This window comes from Salmo trutta, chromosome 15 (genome assembly GCF_901001165.1).
Source record: "Salmo trutta chromosome 15, fSalTru1.1, whole genome shotgun sequence".
NCBI classification, from domain to species: Eukaryota; Metazoa; Chordata; class Actinopteri; order Salmoniformes; family Salmonidae; genus Salmo; species Salmo trutta.
In genome coordinates, this window is record NC_042971.1 from 53,725,079 (window position 1) to 53,749,042 (window position 23,964).

The window sequence follows — 23,964 nt, forward strand, 5'->3', positions numbered from 1 at the left end:
CCTCCACAACATAACATTCACTCCAAATCAAAACTCCAAACCTACAACCTGATTTTGGACGACATTTCCTGGAAGGATTCCTACTACCAAAGATTCTTATTTCCAAGCTTCACAGCAAATGCTCTGGCAAACAAACAACAGTAACCTAAAAACACTATCCAACCTGGAACTGAGTAAGTAATGTTTAGTCTGAAGCTACTTTCAAAAACAAGAAAAAAAATACATTACAATGTTATATTTTGCTTTATAAGGACTGAATGCTAAGTTAAAGCTACCAAGCTTGCTAGGACAGAACAGATCCGTCTGCAACTTCAATTAGCACTGAGGTGTGAAGTGAGAGGTGTGAAAGCCCTTGAGCCCAACAATGACAGGAGAGTTTCACAGCCTCCCCCATCCAAATGCAGAGGTCTTTGAAGCCCCCTCCCTCTGTTCAGAGATCATTACAATACAGTACTGTCTGGATGTAAAAAATAAATGATACGGCACGAAAATAAAACAAAAAGAAGCTCCTTATGGAAAATCAAGAGACACTTTTTTCTGACTATTATTAAAATGGGAACATAAGCAACCTCATCTTCCACACAGATCATCCCCTGTGCAGTGCTATATTAACACACTACCCCTTTGTTAACCTCACTAGGAGGTGTGGGACGCTAGCGTGTGGGACGCTGGCCAACATCCAGTGAAATTGCAGAGCGCCAAATTCAAAAACAGAAATACTCATTATAGAAATTCATGAAACATACAAGTGTTATACATGTGTTTAAAGATAAACTTCTTGTTAATCCAACCACGGTGTCAGATTTCAAAAAGGCTTTATGGCGAAAGCAAACCATGCGATTATCTGAGAACAGCGCCCAGCAGACAAATCATTACAAACAGTTTGCAGCCAAGAAGAAGAGTAACAAAAGTCAGAAATAGCGATAAAATGTATCACTTACCTTTGATGATCTTCATATGGTTGCACTCCATGTTACACAATAAATGTTCATTTTGTTTGATAATGTCCCTCTTTATGTCCAAAAACCTCAGTTTTGTTGGTGCTTTTTGTTCAGCAATCCATTGGAACAAAGTGCAGTCACAAAAGACAGACGAAAAATCTAAAAAGTACAGTAGAAGTTTGTAGAAACATGTCAAACGATGTTTAAAATCAATCCTCAGGTTGTTTTTGTCATAAATAATAAATAATATTTCAACCAGACAAAAGCTTCATCAATAGAAAAGAAGAAACAAGAAAGGCGCACTCCCGATCGCGCTCTGGACTCATGTCTGGAAATTTCCACTGTCCACTCAATGAAAGTGCTGTATCTCCCTCATTTTTCAGAGTAAAAGCCTGAAACAATGCCTAAAGACTGGCCACATGTAGAAGAAGCCATAGAGATCGTGAACTGGGTCCTAAGTCTTTATATGGTGGATAGGCTTTCAATGGAAAAACAGCCTTTCAAAATAATAGTACTTCCTGGATGGATTTTCCTCAGGTTTTCACCTGCCATATCAGTTCTGTTATACTCACAGACATTATTTTAACGGTTTTGGAAACTTTAGAGTGTTTTCTATCCACATCTACCAATTATATGCATATCCTAGCTTCTGGGCCTGAGTAGCAGGCAGTTTAATTTGGGCATGCTTTGCCCCCCCCCCCCAAAAAAAATCAGAATGCTGCCCCCCTACCCTAGTGAAGTTAAGGGGGGGGGGGGGGGGGGTAGCGATGGGTGGTAACTTAGGATATTAGACAATGAGGACTCTGAGTCAGCCAGTGTCAACCTGTGCAAGTCTGGAACAGTAATGGTACAGGGCAACCCAAAACAGTTTCAGCTGGACTTTCACATAATCAAAGAGATAGCTCAGCAGGATAAGCTCTCTCTTGAGAAAGATACCCCCACCCCGAGCGTATCAGACCAGACCTCTTTGTTATACAACCCCACAGATGAACAACCCCAAGCGGAAAGTCAACCTCCCATCACAGAGTACTACTCCCTCATTGAAATGAAGGATACATTCACCCAGTTGGAGGTAAGGCAGGTGGAGCTGGAACAGCAGGTGAACACACTCCAGTCAGCACAAAAGATTGTCCAGCTCAACACCACCCCCTCAACCAGACCTGGAGTGCTGGAGGTGGGGCGAGACATATCTGCACTCTGGACTGTGGTGAGACAACATCAACAGGAGAAAGAGCAAGAGCAGGAGAAGAACAGAGCACTAGAGGAGAAGGTGAAAGTGCTCGAGGAGAAGGTGTGAATGATGATGTGTGACAGAGAACAACCCATTACAGAGTTGGCTACCCCCGCAGAGAAGCCAGCAGAACAGCCCACCTCAGACCCTGACCATAGCCTCGGCATCACAGCAGGACAGACAAATGAAGAAACCAAAGCCCAGGGCAACCCACCCTCTCTGAGCATCCCTCCGTCAGCCACCCTGATAGCCCTCCTGACAACCCCTGCACACCCACTGAGTACATACACAAGCCACAGATTGAACTCCTTATGGACTCATATTGGAAATTTATACAAGAAAATAGACTTTTTCCCAAACACACAATGTCTAAACTCTGGTGTCCAAACACCAAGCGCACCCTAGAACTTTCTGTCTGAGGACCAACTAAGGTCACCCAGCCACATAATAATACACACAGGCACAAACAACCTGAGAACACAACAGGAAAGGGTGACTACAGCATTCAAGAAAGAGATTAAAAAAGCTTCTTCTACTTTCCCAAAAGCACAAGTGGTTATCTCCACCCTGCTTCTTCGAAAAGACTTCCAACCTGCTACCATACAGCGGGTAAATGCAAGTATTTCCTGTGACTGCACCTCAAAACCAGATGTCTACCTGGCCCACCACTCCACCCTGGACTTGAATAGCCTTTACGACCAAGTTCACCTATACAAGGCAGCAGTGCCCACCTTCGCCTTGACCCTAAAGGACCTACATCCACACCCCCACACCAAACCAATCAACCCCCCCCCCCCGAAGTCAACCATGCCTACACCCAATTTAGGCTCCCTCAGATCAGACCAATACCCCTCCTGCCCACCCCATGCCCCCCCCACTCCCGCGAAGAGGGCTTCAACATGAAAGTCACACATAAGCCCAGGCCGTGAGCAGGCAAACAAATAAACCCAATCCCACTCTTACACTAGCCCAAGCCAATGGTATGTACCAGATGCTCAGCAGACTCTGCTTACACTTACTGGTCAAAGCACACAACTAACAACATTGGACACTTTATGGAACACATAGCCTAAGGCCATCCAAGGCCTGAGGTCATCTACCTTTGGCCTAAAGAGCAGGAACCTGGACGTCCCCAAAGAAATCAGAAATATAGACATTGTCATCCTACAAGAAACATGGTATAGAGGAGATGGACCCACTGGTTGCCCTCTAGGTTACAGAGAGCTGGTAGTCCCAGCCACCAAGCTACCAGGTGTGAAAAGGGGAAGGGACTCAGGTGGTATGCTAATTTGTTATCGAGCAGACCTAACTCCCTCTATTAAATTAATCAAAACAGGAACATTTTACATTTGGCTAGAAATTCAAAAGGAAAATGTCCTCCTGTGTGCTACCTATATCCCCCCACTAGAATCCCCATACTTTAATGAGGACGGCATCTCCATCCTGGAGGGGGAAATCAATCATTTCCAGGCCCAGGGATATGTCCTAGTCTGTGGCGGCCTAAATGACAGAACTGGACAAGAACCTGACACCTTCAGCACACAAAGGGACAAACACCTACCAGGAGGTGACAGCATTCCCTCCCCCATATGCCCCTCTAGGCACAACTACAACAACATAACCAACAAAAACGGGTCACAACTCCTGCAGCTCTGCCGCACGCTGGGCATGTACATAGTCGATGGTAGGCTTCGGGGGGACTCCTATGGTAGGTACACCTTAAGCTCATCTCTTGGCAGTAGTATTTTAGACTACTGCCTCACTGACCTCAACCCAGAGTCTCTCAGAGCGTTCACAGTCAGCCCACTGACACCGATATCAGACCACAGCAAAATCACAGTCTACATGAACAGAGCAATACTCAGGCATCAAAGCCAAAGGAACTGAATAATATTAAGAAATCCTATATATGGAATGAAAGTAGTGTAGAAACTTACCAAAAAACAATTAGGCAACAACAAATTCAATCCATTTTAGACAACTTCGTTGACAAAACGTTTAACTATAATAGTGAAGGTGTAAACTTGGCAGTAGAAAACCTAAACCGTATATTTGACCTCTCAACTTCCCTATCAAATCTAAAAATGTCAAACAGAAAACCCGAAGAAAATTAATTAACAACAATGACAAATGGTTTGATAAAGAATGCAAAAACCTAAGAAAGAAATTGAGAAACATATCCAACATAGAGACCCAGAAAACCTGAGCCTACGCCTTCACTATGCTGAATCACTAAAACAATATAGAAATAGACGAAGGAAAAAGAAAAAACAGCACGTCAGTAATCAGCTCAATGTAATTGAAAAATCCATAGACTATCCACTTCAGGGAAAATTGGAAAACACTGAACAAACAACAACATGAAGATTTATCTATCCAAAACAAAGATGTATGCACTTTTTGGGCCAAAAACAAAAAACAAACAGCAAAAACATATACATGACCAAATACAAATCTTAGAATCAACTATTAAAGATTACCAGAACCCACTGTGTTTTCCAATTATATTGAATGAACTACATGACAAAATACAAACCGAACTACATGACAAAATACAAACCCCACAACCCAAAAAGGCCTGAGGTGTTGATGGTATCCTCAATGAAATTATAAAATATACAGACCACAAATTCCAACTGGCTATACATAAACTCTTTAACATTATCTTTAGCTCTGGCATCTTCCCCATTATTTGGAACCAAGGACTGATCACCCCAATCCACAAAAGTGGAAAAAATTTTGACCCCAATAACTACCGTGGGAAATGCGTCAACAGCAACCTTGGGAAAATCCTCTGCATTATCATTAACAGCAGACTCGTACATTTCTTCAGTGAAAACAATGTACTGAGCAAATGTCAAATTGGCTTTTTACTAAATTGCCGTACGACAGACCACGTATTCACCCGGCACATCCTAATTGACGAACAAACAAAAAAAGGCAAAGTCTTCTCAGGCTTTGTTGATTTCAAAAAAGCTTTTGACTCAATTTGGCATGAGGGTCTGCTATACAAATTGATGGAAAGTGGTGTTGGGGAAAAAACATACAACATTATAAAATCCATGTACAGTTGAAGTCGTAAGTTTACATGCACTTAGTTGGAGTCATTAACTTCTATGGGCTACCCACCTGCGGGACAGAGCCAGTGAAATATCAGGGCGGCAAATTTAAAACAACAAAATGTCATAATTCAACTTTCTCAAACATACAACTATTTTACACCATTTTAAAGATACACTTCTCCTTGATGTAACCACATTGTCCGATTTTAAAAAGGCTTTACAGCGAAAGCAAAACATTAGATTATGTTAGGAGAGTACATAGACAAAAATAATCACACAGACATTTTCCAAGCAAGGACATGTGTCAATAAAACCCAAAACACAGCTAAATGAAGCACTAACCTTTGACTATCTTCATCAGATGACACTCCTAGGACATTATATTACACAATACCTGTATGTTTTGTTCGATAAAGTTCATATTTATATCCAAAAACAGCATTTTACATTGGCGCGTGATGTTCAGAAAATGTGTTCCCACCAAAACTTTCGGTGAATGTGCACATCAATTTACAAAAATACTCATCATAAATGTTGACAAAATATATAACAATTATTTTAAGAATTATAGATAGACTACTCCTGGATAAAACCGCTCTGTCAGATTTTAAAATAGCTTTACGGAGAAAGCACATTTTCAATATTCTGAGTAACCGCCAAGTTCGGGGGTCAACTAAACTCAGAATTAGTATTATAAATATGCTCTTACCTTTGCTGATCTTCATCAGAATGCACTCCCAGGACTGCTACTTCCACAAGAAATGTTGTTTTTGTTCGAAATAATCCATATTTATGTCCAAAAACCTCAGTTCTGTTTGTGCGTACAGATCACTTATCCAAAGGCATAACGCGCGAGTGCGGTACCAGAGACGAAAAGTCAAAATGTTCCATTACCGTACTTAGAAGCATGTCAAACGCTGTTTAAAATCAATCTTTATTGTATTTTTAACGTAAAATCGCGATAATATTCCAACCGGACAATAGCATATTTGATTTGCTTTGATTTGATTCAAGAAGAAAAAGAAGGAACGGCGCGCTCGCAGGACCGCGCATATCCAATCCCTTTGTCCACAGGCAGTCCACTGATTGACTGAGCTCCTATTATCTGCCCAGTGACAGGAGAATGCTGAAAGAACTTTCTGAAGGCTGTTGACAGCCAATGGAAGCCTTGGGAAGTGCAACGTGACCCCACAGAAACTGTAGTTTTGATAGAGAATCAAAAGAAGAACTACAATTCTCAGACTTTCCACTTTCTGGTTGGATTTTTCTCAGGTTTTTGCCTGCCATATGAGTTCTGTTATACTCACAGACACCATTCAAATAGTTTTAGAAACTTCAGAGTGTTTTCTATCCAAATCTACTAATAATATGCATATTCTAGTTTATGGGCAAGAGTAGCAACCAGTTTAACCTGTTGGGGTTAGGGGGCAGTATTTACATGGCCGGATAAAAAACGTACCCGATTTAATCTGGTTACTACTCCTGCCCAGAGAGGTTAATTTGGGTATGTTTTTTCATCCGGCCGTGAAAATACTGCCCCCTACACTCCCAACAGGTTAAAACTCATTTTTCAACCACTCCTACAAATTTCTTGATAACAAACTATAGTTTTGGCAAGTCGGTTAGGACATCTACTTTGTGCATGACATGTAATTTTTACAACAATTACAACAAGACAGATTATTTCACGTATAAATCACTGTATCACAATTCCAGTCGGTCAGAAGTTTACATACACCAAGTTGACTGTGCTTTTAAACAGCTTGGAAAATTCCAGAAAATGATGTCATGGCTTTAGAAGCTTCTGATAGGCTAATTAACATAATTTGAGTTAGTTGGAGGTGTACCTGTGGATGTATTTCAAGGCCTACCTTCAAACTCAGTGCCTCTTTGCTTGATATCATGGGAAAATCAAAAGAAATCAGCCAAGACTTCAGAAGAAAATTGTAGACCTCCACAAGTCTGGTTTATCCTTGGGAGCAATTTCCATACACCTGAAGGTACCATGTTCATCTGTACAAACAATAGTATGCACGTTTAAACACCATTGACCACGCAGCCGTCATACCGCTCAGGAAGGAGAATCGTTCTTTCTCCTAGAGATGAACGTACTTTGGTGCAAAAAGTGCTAATCAATCCCAGAACATCAGCAAAAGACCTTGTGAAGATGCTGGAGGAAACAAGTACAAAAGTATCTATATCCACAGTAAAACTAATCCAATATTGACATAACCTGAAAGGCCACTCAGCAAGGAAGAAGCCACTGCTCCAAAAACCGCCATAAAAAAACAGACTACGGTTTGCAACTGCACATGGGGACAAAGATCGTACTTTTTGTAGAAATGTCCTTTGGTGTGATCAAACAAAAATAGAACTGTTTGGCCATAATGACCATGGTTTTGTTAGGAGGAAAAAGGGGGAGGCTTGCAAGCCGAAGAACACCATCCCAACCGTGAAGCACGGGGGTGGCAGCATCATGTTGTGGGGGTGCTTTGCTGCAGGAGGGACTGGTGCACTTCACAAAATAGACGGCATCATGAGGGAGGAAATTATGTGGATATATTGAAGCAACATCTCAAGACATCAGTCAGGAAGTTAAAGCTTGGTCGCAAATGGATCTTCCAAATGGACAATGACCCCAAGCATACTTCCAAAGTTGTGGCAAAATGGCTTAAGGACAACAAAGTCATGGTATTGGAGTGGCCATCACAAAGCCCTAACCTCAGTGCTATAGAACATTTGTTGGCAGAACTGAAAAAGCGTGTGCGAGCAAGGAGGCCTACAAACCTGACTCAGTTACACCAGCTCTGTCAGGAGGAATGGGCCAAAATTCTCCCAACTTACTGTGGGAAGCTTGTGGAAGGCTACTGAAAACATTTGACCCAAGTTGAACAATTTAAAGGCAATGCTAACAAATCCCAATTGAGTGTATGTAAACTTCTGACCCACTGGGAATGTGATGAAAGAAATAAAAGCTGAAATAATTAATTCTCTCTACTATTATTCTGACATTTCACATTCTTAAAATATAGTGGTGATCCTAACTGACCTAAGACAGGGACTTTTTACTAGGATTAAATGTCAGGAATTGGGACAAACTGAGTTTAAATGTATTTGGCTGAGGTGTATGTAAACTTCCGTCTTCAACTGTACATAAATAGCAAGTGTTTGTTTAAAACTGGCAAAAAACACTGATTTCTTTCCACATGGCCGTGGGGTGAGACAGGGATGCAGCTTAAGATCCACCCTTTTCAACATATATATCAACGAATTGGCGAGGGTACTAGAACAGTCTGCAGCACCCGGCCTCACCCTACTAGAATCTGAAGTCAAATGTCTACTCTTTGCTGAGAATCTGGTGCTTCTGTCCACCAACCAAGGAGGGCCTGCAGCAGCACCTATATCTTCTGCACAGACCAGGGCCCTGACAGTAAATCTCAGTAAGACAAAAATATGTCTTCCAAAAAAAGGTCCAGTTGCCAGGACCACAAATACAAATTCCATCTATGTCACGATTTTCTAAAGCAGAACCCACCAGCCGACCAGGACAAGGTGAGTAAAATGAAGGTGAGTATTTATTTACAGAGTCAAGGTGAAAACAGAATAATCCAGGAGACGGAGCGGCAGCGGAGGTGAGTTGATGAGAGTGAATAGGCAGATCCAATGATGTCACAGAAGCCACCGACGACCAGGCAGGGGGGGGTGAATGTTCCGGGAGAATGACTGTAGACAGAGTAAATGGAGGTGAGTAACCGGTAAAAAGTACAGAACAACAAAACTAACTCTAGTGACTTGAGGCTGATACGCTGACACAACATACTGTTCATTGCTAACGATCCGGCAGGGAATGGATGTCAGGTCAGAGCTTATAAAGTGAAGAGGTGATGATCAGGACCAGGTGTGCAGATAGCTGATGAGATGCAGGTGCGGGTAATCGAGAGATCTCCCGCCTAGCTTCATCACCTGGCAACCAGACAGGGTGCGTTCAGGAACCTCAGGAAACAGACTCCAAAACAGAAAACAGTCAGCTCAGGCAGAAAACACACTCAGGAAGCGGGATTCATGACAATCTAGTCACCTAAAATGAAGCGAATCCCAAACCTTCCATAACAAAGCCATCACCTACAGAGAGATGAACCTGGAGAAGAGTCCCCTAAGCAAGCTGGTCCTGGGGCTCTGTTCACAAACACAAACAGACCCCATAGAGCCCAAGGACAGCAACACAATTAGAACCAACCAAGTCATGAGAAAACCAAAAGATTATTACTTGACACATTTGAAAGAATTTACAAAAAAGCAGAGCAAACTAGAATGCTATTTGGCCCTAAACAGAGAGTACACAGTGGCAGAATACCTGAGCACTGTGGCTGACCCAAACTTATGGGAGAAAAAAAATAATGAAATGTATGCATTCACTACTGTAAGTCGCTCTGGATAAGAGTGTCTGCTAAATGACTAAAATGTAAATGTAAAATGTTAAGGAAAGCTTTGACTATGTACAGACTCAATGAGCAAAGCCTTGCTTTTGAGAAAGGCTGCCGTAGGCAGACATGGCTCTTTAAAATATATATATTTCACCTTATTTAACCAGGTAGGCCAGTTGAGAACAAGTTCTCATTTACAACTGCGACCTGGCCAAGATAAAGCACAGCATTGCGACAAAAACAACAGCATAGAGTTACACATGGGATAAAAAAACATACAGTCAATAACACAATAACAAATCTGTATACAGTGTGTGCAAATGAAGTAAGGAAGTAAGGCAATAAATGGGTCATAATGGCGAAGTAATTACAATTTAGCAATTAACACTGGAGTGATAGATGTGCAGATGAGGATGTGCAAGTAGAAATACTGGTGTGCAAAAGAGCAGAAAAATTCACAAAAAAAATATGGGGATGAGGTAGGTAGTTGGTTGGATGGGCTATTTACAGATGGGCTTCTCTCAAGAGAAGACAGGCTATGTGCAAACTGCCTTCAAAATGAGGTGGAAACTGAGCTGCTCTTCCTAACCTCCTACCAAATGTATGACCATATTAGAGACACACATTTCCCTCAAATTACACAGATCCACAAAGAATTAGTAAATAAACCCATTTTTGATAAACTCCCATATCTGTTGGGTGAAATACCACAGTGTGCCATCACAGCAACAAGATTTGTGACCTGTTGCCACAAGAAAAGGGCAACCAGTGTAAATGCAACCCATATTTATGTTTATTTATTTTCCCTTTTGTACTTTAACTATTTGCACATAATATGACATTTGAAATGTCTTTATTCTATTGGAACTTTCATGAGTGTAATGTTCACTGTTAATTTGTATTTTTTATTTCTCTTTTGTTTATTATCTACTTCACTTGCTTTGGCAATGTTAACATATGTTTCCCATGCCAATAAAGCCCTTAAAATGAATTGAAATAGAATTGAGAGATAGAGAGACAGAAAGACATAGAGAGAGAAAGAGCATTAGTCTTCATATTGTGGTCCTCTCATTTCCATTGGATAATGAGATGACCTCATAATAATGAAGTTTATAATGAGGTAGCCAGTTTTAAAAAATTAATAAGAGCAGGGTCAACAGAGAGACACACAAAGCGTGAGAAGGGGAGATTAAGTTAGTTTAAGAGAAGTAATGAAAAGGAGAGAAAGACAGAATGAGGAAGCATTGACAAAGAGCGAGAGAGAGAGAGAGAGAGCGAGAGAGAGAGAGAGAGAGCGTAAGTGTGTTTGTGAGAGAGAGAAAGAGAAACAGAGAAACAGAATTAGACAAAAAGAGAGAATACCAAAAATAGGACATATACATATCCTTTCAGTGATTGACAAATGGCCAGCCATGACAAGATGCTTTGTGACAAGATGCAAGCCTGTTTCCTTAGGTCTGACGGTCTCTCTGCAGAGCCAGAGACAGTTAGTGTTGCCTCACAACTTAGCGGTTATTTAGGGAATAGGGACCCCATGGGGGTTAATTAATTTTTTCATATCTTGTTTCTTTTTTTTGAAGAGGAACATCTTTGTCAATTCCACGCCCCCGCCGTCAACCTTTTAAAAACATGATTTTTAGGATTGATTATGATTACAGTCACGCTTGACAGGCCCAAGAAGGGGATAAGGAAGGAACTGTGGCTCCTGCACGTATGTGTATTAGTTAGTGGATGAGGAACCCAGAATTTCATCCTTGTTTTACTTTCTTGTTATCGCTGCGGTGTGTGTCTGTGTACCGATGATCTGCTTAAATGTGACTCACTGAGGAGCGTCTATCAGACTTGCTAATGATGATACATCAACGTCGCTACATTGAAACACACTTCAGTGGAGACACAGTCATTCACTTGAATTAGAATGATTTTGTTGTTATAGTTAATGTGTTGGATATGAATGGACTTTAGAAATAATTAATGATTATCACGGCCTTGAAACACTGTAGTGGGAGGACAGACATTTGCTTGAATTAGAAAGATGTTTTTGTCATTTTAGTTATCGTGCTGTAGCTCAGATGGTAGAGCATGGCGCTTGTAACGCCAGTGTAGCGTGGTTCGTTCTGCGTTGTGTACTTTTAATCAGGACACTGCCACAACTGGAATTATGATGGTTGAATCATGTTTATTGGTCCTGCACACGAAGAGACAACACACAATAGGTTAGCCCTCGGTGCAGTCACAGCTCTCGGGCACCTTGCTAGCTGAAGGTCCGGCAAAAGAGCGGGAACTGCATACATACATTCAGTGCCCATCAGCACACTATACAATACAGTTAAAATTATATACAACATATTCGGAACAAAATAAAAGACATACCTGCACACGAAGAGACAACACACAATAGGTTAGCCCTCGGTGCAGTCACAGCTCTCGGGCACCTGCGTGACCACATAGCAACTCACTCAAACACGGTCCCAAATACTCCCGAGTTACAATAGGTACCCTAATTAGCGAGCTGGTGAAAGTTAACATAAATCGTTATAATTGTTCACATTGTAACAAACCCTATAATTGAGTAACAGCACTTTATGTAACTTTACCACAGTTTTATATTGCCAAATTACGGCGCCAAGGACAACATACCTTGCTAGCTGAAGGTCCGGCAAAAGAGAACGATAACAGGGTCCGCAAGTACGGATAACCCGCGATGGACCAAACCAAAATATACAAACTTTTACAATTAGGTGTATTTACAATATAGATATCAAAAAATGTTTGTACACTGAAAAATAACATTAACTATGCTGCTGTAATTAAATAAAGAAAACACATTGAATTATTATTATTGTTATTAAGTTATTAACATCCCCTCTTGCCCTGGCCTACTTGAACTGTCCTTGCGTGCAACTTGGTGCATAATCTAGGGGAACAACATCACTCTACTACACCAGGATATTGGATTTCACTCCTGGGACCGCCCATATGTATAAAATGTATGCACGCATGACTGTAAGTCGCTTTGGATAAAAGTGTCTGCTAAATGGCATGTATTATTGTTATATATTATCGTACTAGATGTGGACGGGTCTTTATGAATGATACGCTTTCATTGCAGCATTGAGAACATACAGTAACTCACTGGTATCTATAATACAGCTGTATTTTTTCAGTGGTGTAAAGTACTTAAGTAAAAATAAGTCATTTTTTGGAGGTGTCTGTACTTTACTATTTATATTTTTGACAACTTTTACTATTACTTCATTACATTCCTAAAGAAAATAATGTTCTTTTTACTCCATACATTTTCCCTAAAACCCAAAAGTACTCATTTACATTTCAAATGCTTAGCAGGACTACTGCCGCTTATCTGGCGGACTCACTAAACACAAAAGCTTCATTTGTAAATTATGTCTGAGTGTTGGAGTCCCTTGCTATCCGTTAATGTAAAAAAACTAGAACATTTTGCCGTCTGGTTTGCTTAATATAAGGAGTTTGAAATTATTTCTACTTTTCCATTTGATACTTAATGATATTTTAGCAATTATATTGACTTTTGATACTTAAGTATATTTAAAACCAAATACTTTTAGTATTTTACTCAAGTAGTATTTAACTGGGTGACTTTCACTTTTACTTGAGTCATTTTCTATTAAGGTAGCTTTACTTTACTCAAGTATGACAGTTGGGTACTTTTTCCATCACTGTATTTTTTTTCCTGTTTATGGTCAAACTTTAATCAAAACTATTTCTTAACAGTGATTGTCATCCTCCCTATTTCTCCTTCTCTCTCTCCTCAATGTTCCTTCTCTCTGAGAGTTTTCCATTCACCTTTCACCCTGACAGGTTTCCCAAGTTACACTCGTTGCAGGACCATTACCCTCCCCTCATTCTCCTCCACGTCAACCCAATTCCAACCCATCCTTCTTTCTTTCATCTGCCAATCCTCTCTTTTGTCCTTTTTTTTACTCCCATCCTATCTCCACCCTTCTTTTTCTTATCCTCTCTTTCTCTCCCATTATCCTCATCTTTTCTCTCAGTTTCTCTCATCCTCCTCCTCTACCTCCTTCCCTCGCTTTCTCTCCTCCCACTCAGTCTGCAAACTGACCTCAGATCAAGATTTACGCTGACAGACAGTTTAATGAATCCAGTGCTTCTTAATGCTCCGCACACTCTGGAGGCCAAGCCTTTCCTCATGTGACATTTTCATGGAAAGCTTTATTGGCAGACAACAGATAAAACAGCAGCCAGGAGAAGTCAAGGTGTGCAGCGGAATAATGTCAGCCGGGTTATAACTCTCCGTTGTTATTATTTAAGATTTACTAGGTTTCTCCTTAGAGAGGTTCCTTCCTCTCTCCGGGGCCTACACCTTAGAGAGGTTTCTACCTCTCTCCGCGGCCCGTCGACATGAAAACACTGAGTGAGTGTGAGTGTGCGAAATGCGGTGTGAAGGCGCAAAGGTCATGTTTGATCTCTGTGCTTTCTAACCCATGTTGACATTGAGAGACAAAACAAGATATAGTGCACATGTACAGGATGTAACAGATATACACAGGAGATGAGAGAGGCTAAGTGTTACATATTTCATTTCTTGTGATCTTACAAATCATGTTTAATGAAAATAAAGCACCTTGGAGTTTTGGCTATGTGTGTGTGTGTGTGTGTGTTTTAAGGGGATGCAGGCAGAGTGCTTCAGATTGAATTGTTATGTAAAGGCGTGTCAGATTAGATTGTCTGGGCATGGCTAACTTTATCCGACAGGACTGTACACGCACAGCCACCAACAGAGGAAGGGGGAGAGGGGGGGTGAGGGTGAGGAGGGGGAATGTAGATAGACATGGGTGGGTGGAGAGAGAGGGTGGGTGGATATATTTAGAGAGAGAAGAGAGAAAAGGACAATGAGACACATAGCTGGAGAGCTGTGGGGGGTGGGTGTAGGCGAGAGGATGGGGAAAAGGAGAGAGTGAGGCAGGAGGGAGTGTGGAAGGGAACAACCCCCTTGCAGCGAAGGAGAGGAAATGCCATGGTTAGAGTTCAGTGAAGTGGTAAATAAGTAGCATCAGCGTATCAGGGCGTTTAAGGGGGAACTGGAGAGGAAATAAAAAAAGGTACATGATCAGTTATTGGTTTCTGGGAACCCAGTGAGCCAGAGGAGAGAGAGGAGAGATAACTACACAGCCAAGTGGAGAGAGAGGAGAGAGAGGAGAGATACCTGCACAGCCAATGAGAGAGAGAGGAGAGACACCTGCAAAGCCAAGGGAAAAGAGAGGAGAGAAAGGAGAGATACCTACACAGCCATTGGGAGAGAGAGAATAGATACCTGCACAGCCAATGTGATTGTATTTATAGATCGATGAGATGACTGAACAAAGGCACATAATCTATAGGCAGGCACAGCAAGGCACAAGGCAATAGTGATGGGTTCTCCTGTGGTTATATTTCTATGGCCAGGCAGAACAGAGGCAATAGTGGTGTGTTTGTTGTGTGTGAGAGAGCGAGAGAGCGAGTCCAATTCAGTAAACACCTCCAAGGAGCCGTCCCTAGGTAGGTGCATATTGTATTAAGTGTGTTTATAACTGTAATTTATGAAGTAGATTAAGATTTTCGCTACAGAGGTTTCTCCTGGGAAAATATTTCATTATGTTTGATAATGACCCAGTAAACACACATGCGTGAGCACAAACACAAAAACCTGTACACACACAGACATGCACACACACACAAGCGTGCACATGCACACACACATCGGCCCATCAGATATTTCCCGTAAATCCTACAGTAAATGTAGTGGGGACTGTGTGCAACATATTAGCTGTGGTACAGTGAGCAACGCTAAACAAGCCTCCAGGCTAGAGCTGAGCCCACCCCTCTAACAAGTAGGCTGACCAGATAAGACCTCATATAGCAAGGGCGCGAGATAGCCATTCACAGAACAATATGTTTTCACAGGTGCCAGGCCACATTACAATAGAAATCTAGATAGCTGGACAGCCAGTGGCTACAGCTACGTAACAGTTAAAGCTTAGAGCCTGCTCCAAGCTCTGTCTGATGTGAAAGTTTGCTGAGAATATCACTGCATTGGATCATAATGGAAGGTTAAAAAATATATATAGATACAATACCAGTCAAAAGTTTGGACACACCTACTCATTCAAGGGTTTTTCTTAATTTTTTACTATTTTCTAGAATACTAGTGAAGACATCAAGACTATGAAATAACACATATGGAATCATGTAGCAACCAAAAAAAAAAGATTCTTCAAAGTATCCACCTTTTGCCTTGATGACAGCTTTACACACTCTTGGCATTCTCTCAATGCCAAGCGTGTGCAAAGCTGATTCCACATGTCTTATTTCATAGTTTTGATGTCTTCACTATTATTCTACAATGTAGGTTTAAGGGAAGGTTACTCATGACTCCCAAGCTCAACATTTTTAACAAACTACCTCCCAGTTTGAAGTTAGCCCCTAGCCAGATTACTCACAACTTTTGCAATGAGTAGCTAGGTTTACATCCAATTGGCAACAGATTTTCATGCGAATATTCAAAAATATGTATAAAGAAAATATGGCCATTTTCCAACCAGTGGTGTTTCCACCAAACTGAATTGTTGCGGATAAAAATCAGTGCTTGATGACATAGTGCACACAAAATGTACTTTTTTGCTTAAGTTTTCATGTACAAAATAAAAATCTAATGTTCAATGTGTTTCCATCGCATTTTCCACTCTAGCGATAGTTTTGTCACAAAAACTGTTGCAGGTACAGTGCAGGTAGGCTCTGTTGGTAGGTTAGTCATGATGAGATTATTATGGCAGTCAAGCATTGATCATCATGTTACCATGCATTTTCACCACCCTATGAAGTTCATCATAACATCTGTAGCCTAATAAACTGCATGGTTTCCTGAGTCGTAGTGGGAGGACCACACACCCTATCATTGCATGACTCCAAATTTACTTTGATATGATAGTAAACTAGACACTCTAATGTACTTGTCCTCTTGCTCAGTTGTGCACCGGGGCCTCCCATGGCTCTTTATATTTTGGTTAGAGCAAATTTGCGCTGTTTTGTGAACGGAGTAGTACACAGTGAATAGCCTGGAATAGTCTTAATTTCTCAGAACAAGAATAGACTGACGAGTATCAGAAGAAAGTTATTTGCTTCTGGCCATTTGGAGTCTGTAATCAAACCCACTGTAACACCCTCGCCATAGAGAGGGGTTTTTGTTCTTTATTTTGGTTAGGCCCGGGTGTTACATTGGGTGGGCGTTCTATGTTCATTTTTCTATGTTTTTGTATTTCTTTGTTTTGGGCCGTGTGTGGCTCCCAATCAGGCACAGCTGTAGTTCTTTGTTGCTGATTGGGAGTCACACATAAGGAGCCTGTTTTTCCTTTGGGTTTTGTGGGGGATTGTTTTCTGTCTCGTTTGTGTTTGCACCTGACAGTACTGTTTGGCTGTCGGTTCTCTTGTTTTTTGTATAGTGTTCTTTCGTCATTAATAAATTCCTGAAGATGAACACTAACTCCGCTGCACCTTGGTCTACTCTCTCTTCAGACAGCCGTTACACCCACAAATGCTGATGCTCCAGATACTCAACTAGTCTAAAGAAGGCCAGTTTAAATGTTTTTTTAATCAGCACAACAGTTTTCAGCTGTGCTAACATAATTGCAAAAGGGTTTTCTAATGATCAATAAGCCTTTTAAAATGATAAACTTGGATTAGCTAACACAACGTGCCATTGGAACACAGGAGTGATGGTTGCTGATAATGGGCCTCTGTACGCCTATGTAGATATTCCATTAAAAATCAGCTGTTTCCAGCTACAATAGTCATTTACAACATTAACAATGTCTACTCTGTATTTCTAATCAATTTGATGTTATTTTAATCAACAACAAACAATTGCTTTTCTTTCAAAAACAAGGACATTTCTAAGTGACCCCAAACTTTTGAACGGTAGTGTATATATACATCTGATTGTAATCTGGGTACCTTGATAGCGTCATGAAAAATAGATGCCTTTATCTGGCAGCAACAGAGATAGTTTAGTTGTAGTCTGGTTATTTAACATCTTCTCAACCAAAAAAACAACACATTACAACGAGAATTTATCATTATAGCCTCATATAGCCTGAAAGATGGCGCCGGAGAGGATGGCTGCCGTCTTATCGGCTTTTAACCAACCATGCTGTTCTGTTTGTTTTTTCGCGTTGTTCGTAACTTGTTTTGTACATAATGTTGCTGCTACCGTCTCTTATGACCGAAAATAGCTTCTGGACATCAGAACTGCGATTACTCACCTCATATTAGATGGAGAGTTTTTCTTCAATGAGTCAGACGGGAAGGATATGCTATAGACAACCGACCAGGCCCAGATCATTCGCTGGAGAAGGAAACTGATATTTTGCGCAAAAATATCAGGGTGCCTTGTGAGGATCAGGCGACGAGTGGCTAATCTGCCTTGGCTAATCTGCCTTTGCCTTCCGTCCTGCTAGCTAACGTTCAATCTCTGGAAAATAAATTGGACGAACTGAAAGCACATATATCCTACCAACGGGACATTCGAGTCGTGGCTGAACAATGACACTAAGAACATACAGCTGGCGGGTTATACACTTTATCGGCAGGATAGAACAGCAGCCTCTGGTAAGAGACGGGGCGGGGGCCTCTGCATATATGTAAACAACAGCTGGTGCACGATATCTAAGGAAGTCTCAAGGTTTTGCACACCTGAGGTAGAGTTTCTCATGATAAGCTGTAGACCACACTATCTACTGTACCTAGAGAGTTCGCATCTGCATTTTTCATAGCTGTCTACATACCACCACAGACTGATGCTAGCACTAAAACCACACTCAATGAGTTGTATACCGCCATAAACAAACAGGAAAACACTCATCCAGAGGTGGCGCTCCTATTGGCCGGGGACTTTAATGCAGGGAAACTTAAATCAGTTTTACCTCATTTCTATCAGCATGTTAAATGTGCAACCAGAGGGAAAGAAATTCTAGACCACCTTTACTCCACACACAGAGATGTGTACAAAGCTCTCACTCGCCCTCCATTTGGCAAATCTGACCATAATTCTATCCTCCTGATTCCTGCTTTCAAGCTAAAACTTAAGCACGAAGCACCTGTGTCTCGGTCTATAAAAAAGTCATCAGATGAAGTAAATGCTAAACTACAGGACTGTTTTGCTAGCACAGACTGGATTATGTTCCGGAATTCTTCCGATGGCATTGATGAGTACACCACATCAGTCACTGGCTTTATCAATAAGTGCATCGAGGATGTCGTCCTCACTGTGACTGTATGTACATACCCCAACCAGAAGCCATGGATTACAGGCAACATTCGCACTGAGCTAAAGGGTAAAGCTGCCGCTTTCAAGGAGCGGACTCTAATCCGGACTCTAATCCAGAAGCTTATAAGAAATGCTGTTATGCCCTCCGACGAACCATCAAACAGGTAAAGTGTCAATACAGGACTTAGATCAAATCGTACTACACCAGCTTTGACTAGGCGAGCTAAACAACTTCTATGCTCGCTTCGAGGCAAGCAACACTGAAATATGCATGAGAGCATCAGCTGTTCCAGATGACTGCGTGATCACGCTCTCCGCAGCCGATATTAGTAACACCATGCACAGACCGGACCCGCGCGTGCGCCATCGTGCGCATATTGATTTTGTCCCCCCACACCAAATGAGATCACGACATGCAGGTTGAAATATCAAAACAAACTCTGAACCTATTATATTAATTTGGGGACAGGTCGATAAGCATTAAACATTTCTGGCAAATTTAGCTAGCTAGCTTGCAGTTGCTAGCTAATTTGTCCTATTTAGCTAGCTTGCTGTTGCTAGTTAATCTGTCCTGGGATATAAATGTTGAGTTGTTATTTTACCTGAAATGCACAAGGTCCTCTACTTCGACAATTATTCCACATATAAAACAATTTCTAGTCATCTCTCCTCTTTCCAGTCTTTTTCTTCTTTGGACTTTATATGGCGATTGGCATCTAACTTTCGTAGTATTAGCACAACGACCGACTGACCTCAGTTCATCTTTCAATCACCCACATGGGTATAACCACTGAGGAGATGGCACGTGGGTATCTGCTTCTATAAACCAATGAGGAGATGGGAGAGGCAGGACTTGCATCGCGTTCAGCGTCACAAATAGAATTGACTTGTATTTTAGCGCTTGGCAACGCAGACGCTCGTTGGCGCGCGCAAGCAGTGTGGGTGCAATGATTGAATAACATGTATGTGTACATTTATTTTGCAACGCGAGCGCACGGGACGCAAGCAGTGTGGTCAGCATGTGAGACCTTTAAACAGGTCAACATTCACAAGGCCGCAGGGCCAGACGGATTAACAGGGTGTGTACTCCGAGCATGCGCGGACCAACTGGCAAGTGTCTTCACTGACATTTTCTACCTCTCCCTGTCTGAGTCTGTAATACCAACATGTTTCAAGCAGACCACCATAGTCCCTGTGCCCAAAAACACTAAGGTAACCTGCCTAAATGACTACCGACCCGTAGCACTCATGTCTGAAGCCATGAAATGCTTTTAAAGGCTGGTCATGGCTCACATCAACACCATTATCCCAGAAACCCTAGACCCACTCCAATTTGCATACAGCACCAACAGATCCACAGATGATGCAATCTCTATTGCACTCCACACTGCCCTTTAACACCTGGACAAAAGGAACACCTATGTGAGAATGCTTTTAATTGACTACAGCTCAGCGTTCAACACCATAGTGCCCTCAAAACTCATCACTAAGCTAAGGATCCTGGGACTAAACACCTCCCTCTGCAACTGGATCCTGGACTTCCTGACGGGCCTCCCCCAGACGGTAAGGGTAGGTAACAACACATCTGCCACGCTGATCCTCAACACAGGGGTCCCTCAGGGGTGCGTTCTCAGTCCCCTCCTGTGCTCCCTGTTCACTCATGACTGCACGGCCAGGCACGAGTCCAACACCATCATTAAGTTTGCTGATGACACAACAGTGGTAAAGTCACATTTTGTGGCCCATGCCAGGTGGTTGCGGTGGCATAGTCTCAGAGGCCTGAATATCATGGGAACGGGCGATGAATAAATAACTGGGGAGAAATAAAGGTAGAGAATGAAATAGAGGTAGATGAGGAAAGTAAAAAGCTGTGAAGAGGGGACGAGAATTAAAGAGATGGAGAAATGGAGGGATGGAGAGATGGAGAGAGTGAGGAATGGAGAGATGGAGAGAGTGAGAGATGGAGGGATGGAGGGATAGAGAGATGGAGGGATAGAGGGATGGGGAGATGGAGATGCAGGGATGGAGAGATGGAGGGATAGTGATGAAAAGGTGAGGTGGATGAAGCGAGAGATCTAAAGGAAAATAAATGGAGGTAAAGATAGGGAGATGGTGATGATGATGATGATGATGATGATGATGATGATGATGGAAACAGCAAGGTTACATTTCTGGCGAGGAGCCTAAACCGACCCAAAAAATGCACAGTGATTAGATGAGGGAAAAGAGAGGGAGACAGGGAGGGGAGAAAGGAGAAGCAGGATGACAGACATGACTAACAACACAGTGTTTCCACAAAGAGTAGTGTAGTGTAGTGTAGTGTAGTGTAGTGTAGTGTAGTGTAGTGTAGTGTATATGCGTGCGTGTGTGCATGCATGTGTATATTGATGTTCACATTTAAGTGAGTATGTGAGTGTGAGTATGATATTGTTAAGATAAAAAAACATCTGCGTTACCTATGTACTCTACATACCTCCTTACCCTATGGGTGAGATGACAACACACACACTGTAAAAAAAACAGGTGTCAACTAAACAATTCAGTGAAAACCAGGACTCCAATGTACTATCCTTTATGGTCAAGGTGACTGTTTTCTATTGACTTTGTTCTCTGGGTGTGTTAAATTACGCTTTCTGTGTGTTAGAATAAAGAACACTGTTTGAGAAGGTTGCGTGGGTGAAGGATTTACATCAAGAAAGCATTATTTACAATATCACTATGGACCAGTTACAGTGTGCATCATTAAATACACGTTCATACAGTATACACAAAGGAATGCCTCTCATTAAGTGCACAGACAATGTACACGTGTGCTCTCTTAAATACGTAGACCCCCACACACTCTCACTCATGGAAAATATGCACTGACAGCATTCTAGGGTGACAGGTAGCCTAGCGGTAGTAGTGAGGGGCCAGTAACCGAAAGGTTACAGGTTTGAATACCTGAGCCGACAAGTGGAAAGATCTGTTACAGTGCCCTTGAGCAAGCCACTTCACCCTAATGTGCTCCAGTGGAGTTGTACTACTCTGACTGACCCTGTATTACAACACATTTCACTACACATATCATACTACTATGGCTGACCCTGTATAACAACACATTTCACTACACCTATCATACTACTATGGCTGACCCTGAATAACAACACATTTCACTACACCTATCCAGTGTATGTGACAATAAAACCTTTTTTATATATATTTTTTCTGCTTCAATCTGCAAACCGGCATCTCTGACAACCCAATCTAAGCCCCTTGGTCTTTAAAGCCGCTCATAAAGATAAGCAATCTCACACACAACTCCCACACCGGCTGTAAAGCACTTCCTAACACACACACACACACACGCACACAACACACACACAAACAGCTTTCTCTCCCATTCATTTCCCCCATGGTTGTGATAAGGTTGCACACCCGAGTAGAAAGGAAGAGAAACACAAACAAGTCTAAACAAGCAGAAACCAGTAACTCACCAGTAACTCATGAATAACTCACCAGTTACTCACCAGTTACTCACCAGTAACTCTCCAGTAACTCATCAGTAACTCACCAGTTACTCACCAGTAACTCACCAGTAACTCTCCAGTAACTCACCAGTAACTCACCAGTAACTCATCAATAACTCACCAGTTACTCACCAGTTACTCACCAGTAACTCATCAATAACTCACCAGTTACTCACCAGTTACTCACCAGTTACTCACCAGTAACTCCACTGCATGTATTCCTTTTATTGCTCCTTTACACCTGTCCTCTGATAATCTGTTGTCCCTTTTCCTACTCTCCTGGGACCATTCCTCCTCTCCCTCTGTCGTGGGCTGTTTGGGTAGAAGTGAAATGATGCTGGGAATATCCTTCAGAATGCTGAACAGAGTCACACACACCATCTCTATCTCTCTTCTTTTTCACTCATATGCTTCTTCCTCTTCTTTCCTATGCTCTGTTTGTTCCATTCTTACATCGCTTCAGTTTTTTCCCCCTTTATTTCTTTCACATCTCTCTTTCACTGCTGCTCGGTGTTCTCCGTTCCCTAGCATCATCAGTAAGGACTCCATCTGTCCCTCTCCTCCTCTTCTCTCTCTCTCTCTCTCTCCCTCCCTGCTGTGCCCTCTGTTTCACTCTCTTCTCCTCAGAGTCATCTCCTCAACTATAAGCCTACTCATTTCCCAGCCTGAGCACAGTGGCTTTGCAGGTGACTGTCAGCATGTATGTGTGTGTGAGTCTGAAAGTGTGTGTCAGAGTGTGTGCGCAGGCGCATGTGTAAGAGAGAACAGGAGGGAGAGCAGGAGTCAGAGACACAGTGAATAAACAGGCAGTTATCCTCTTAGATGCGCCGTTCAGTTCGCTCTCTCTCTGTCTCCCGCTCTCTTTCTATCGCTCCTTCTCTTTCTGTCTCCCTCGCTCTGTTTTTCTCTTGCTCCCTCTCTTTCTGTTTCCCTCACTCTGTCTTTCTCTCGCTCCCTCTCTCCCTTTCTGACCTTTCTGTCCCTCTGTGTCACCGCGCAAGTCCTGTATCCTTGTCAGTGGAGAGAGACCAAGAGAGAGAGGGAGAGAGCGAGAGAATGAGAGGGAGGGATAGAGAGAGGGAGAGAGAGAGAGGGAGGGGGGAGGGAGGGAGAGCGAGAGAGTGTGGAGTGAGAGATGGGGGAGAGAGTAGGAGGTAGGAGAAGGTGGGGCTTGTGTCTCTGTCTAATTAAAAAACAGAGTATGTACAGCTGCAGAGAGAGGGAGTGAGGAAAAAGGAGAAAGAGAGATATAATTGAATTGATTGAGAGAGGAAGAAAGAGTGGGAGAGAGAGAGGGACCTTAAATTGAATTGAATTGAGAGCATGAGAGAGAGAGAGAGAGAGAGAGAGAGTGTGTGAGAGAGGGGGAGAGGAGGAGAGGGACCTTAAATTGAATTGAATTGAGAGAGAGAGAGAGAGAGAGAGAGAGTGTGTAAGAGAGTGTAAGAGAGTGAGAGAGGGAAACCCTGGCATGTGAGGTGGGAAAAGGAAGGAGG

General features: G+C 42.2%; 1 protein-coding gene across 3 annotated transcripts in view; it reads right to left on the reverse strand.

Moving 5' to 3' along the window:
- Positions 1 to 23,339, reverse strand: part of LOC115149344 (mucin-2) — a 59,664-nt gene extending 36,325 nt beyond the window's left edge. For 2 of the 3 annotated variants that reach the window (XM_029692138.1, XM_029692140.1), the window contains exon 1: positions 22,667 to 23,339. The gene's annotated coding sequence lies outside the window, so the exon portion shown is untranslated. Of the gene's footprint in view, positions 1 to 22,655 lie in introns of all 3 variants that reach the window. The other variant, XM_029692139.1, reaches the window with a different exon arrangement.
- Between the last annotated feature and the right edge of the window lie 625 nt (positions 23,340 to 23,964).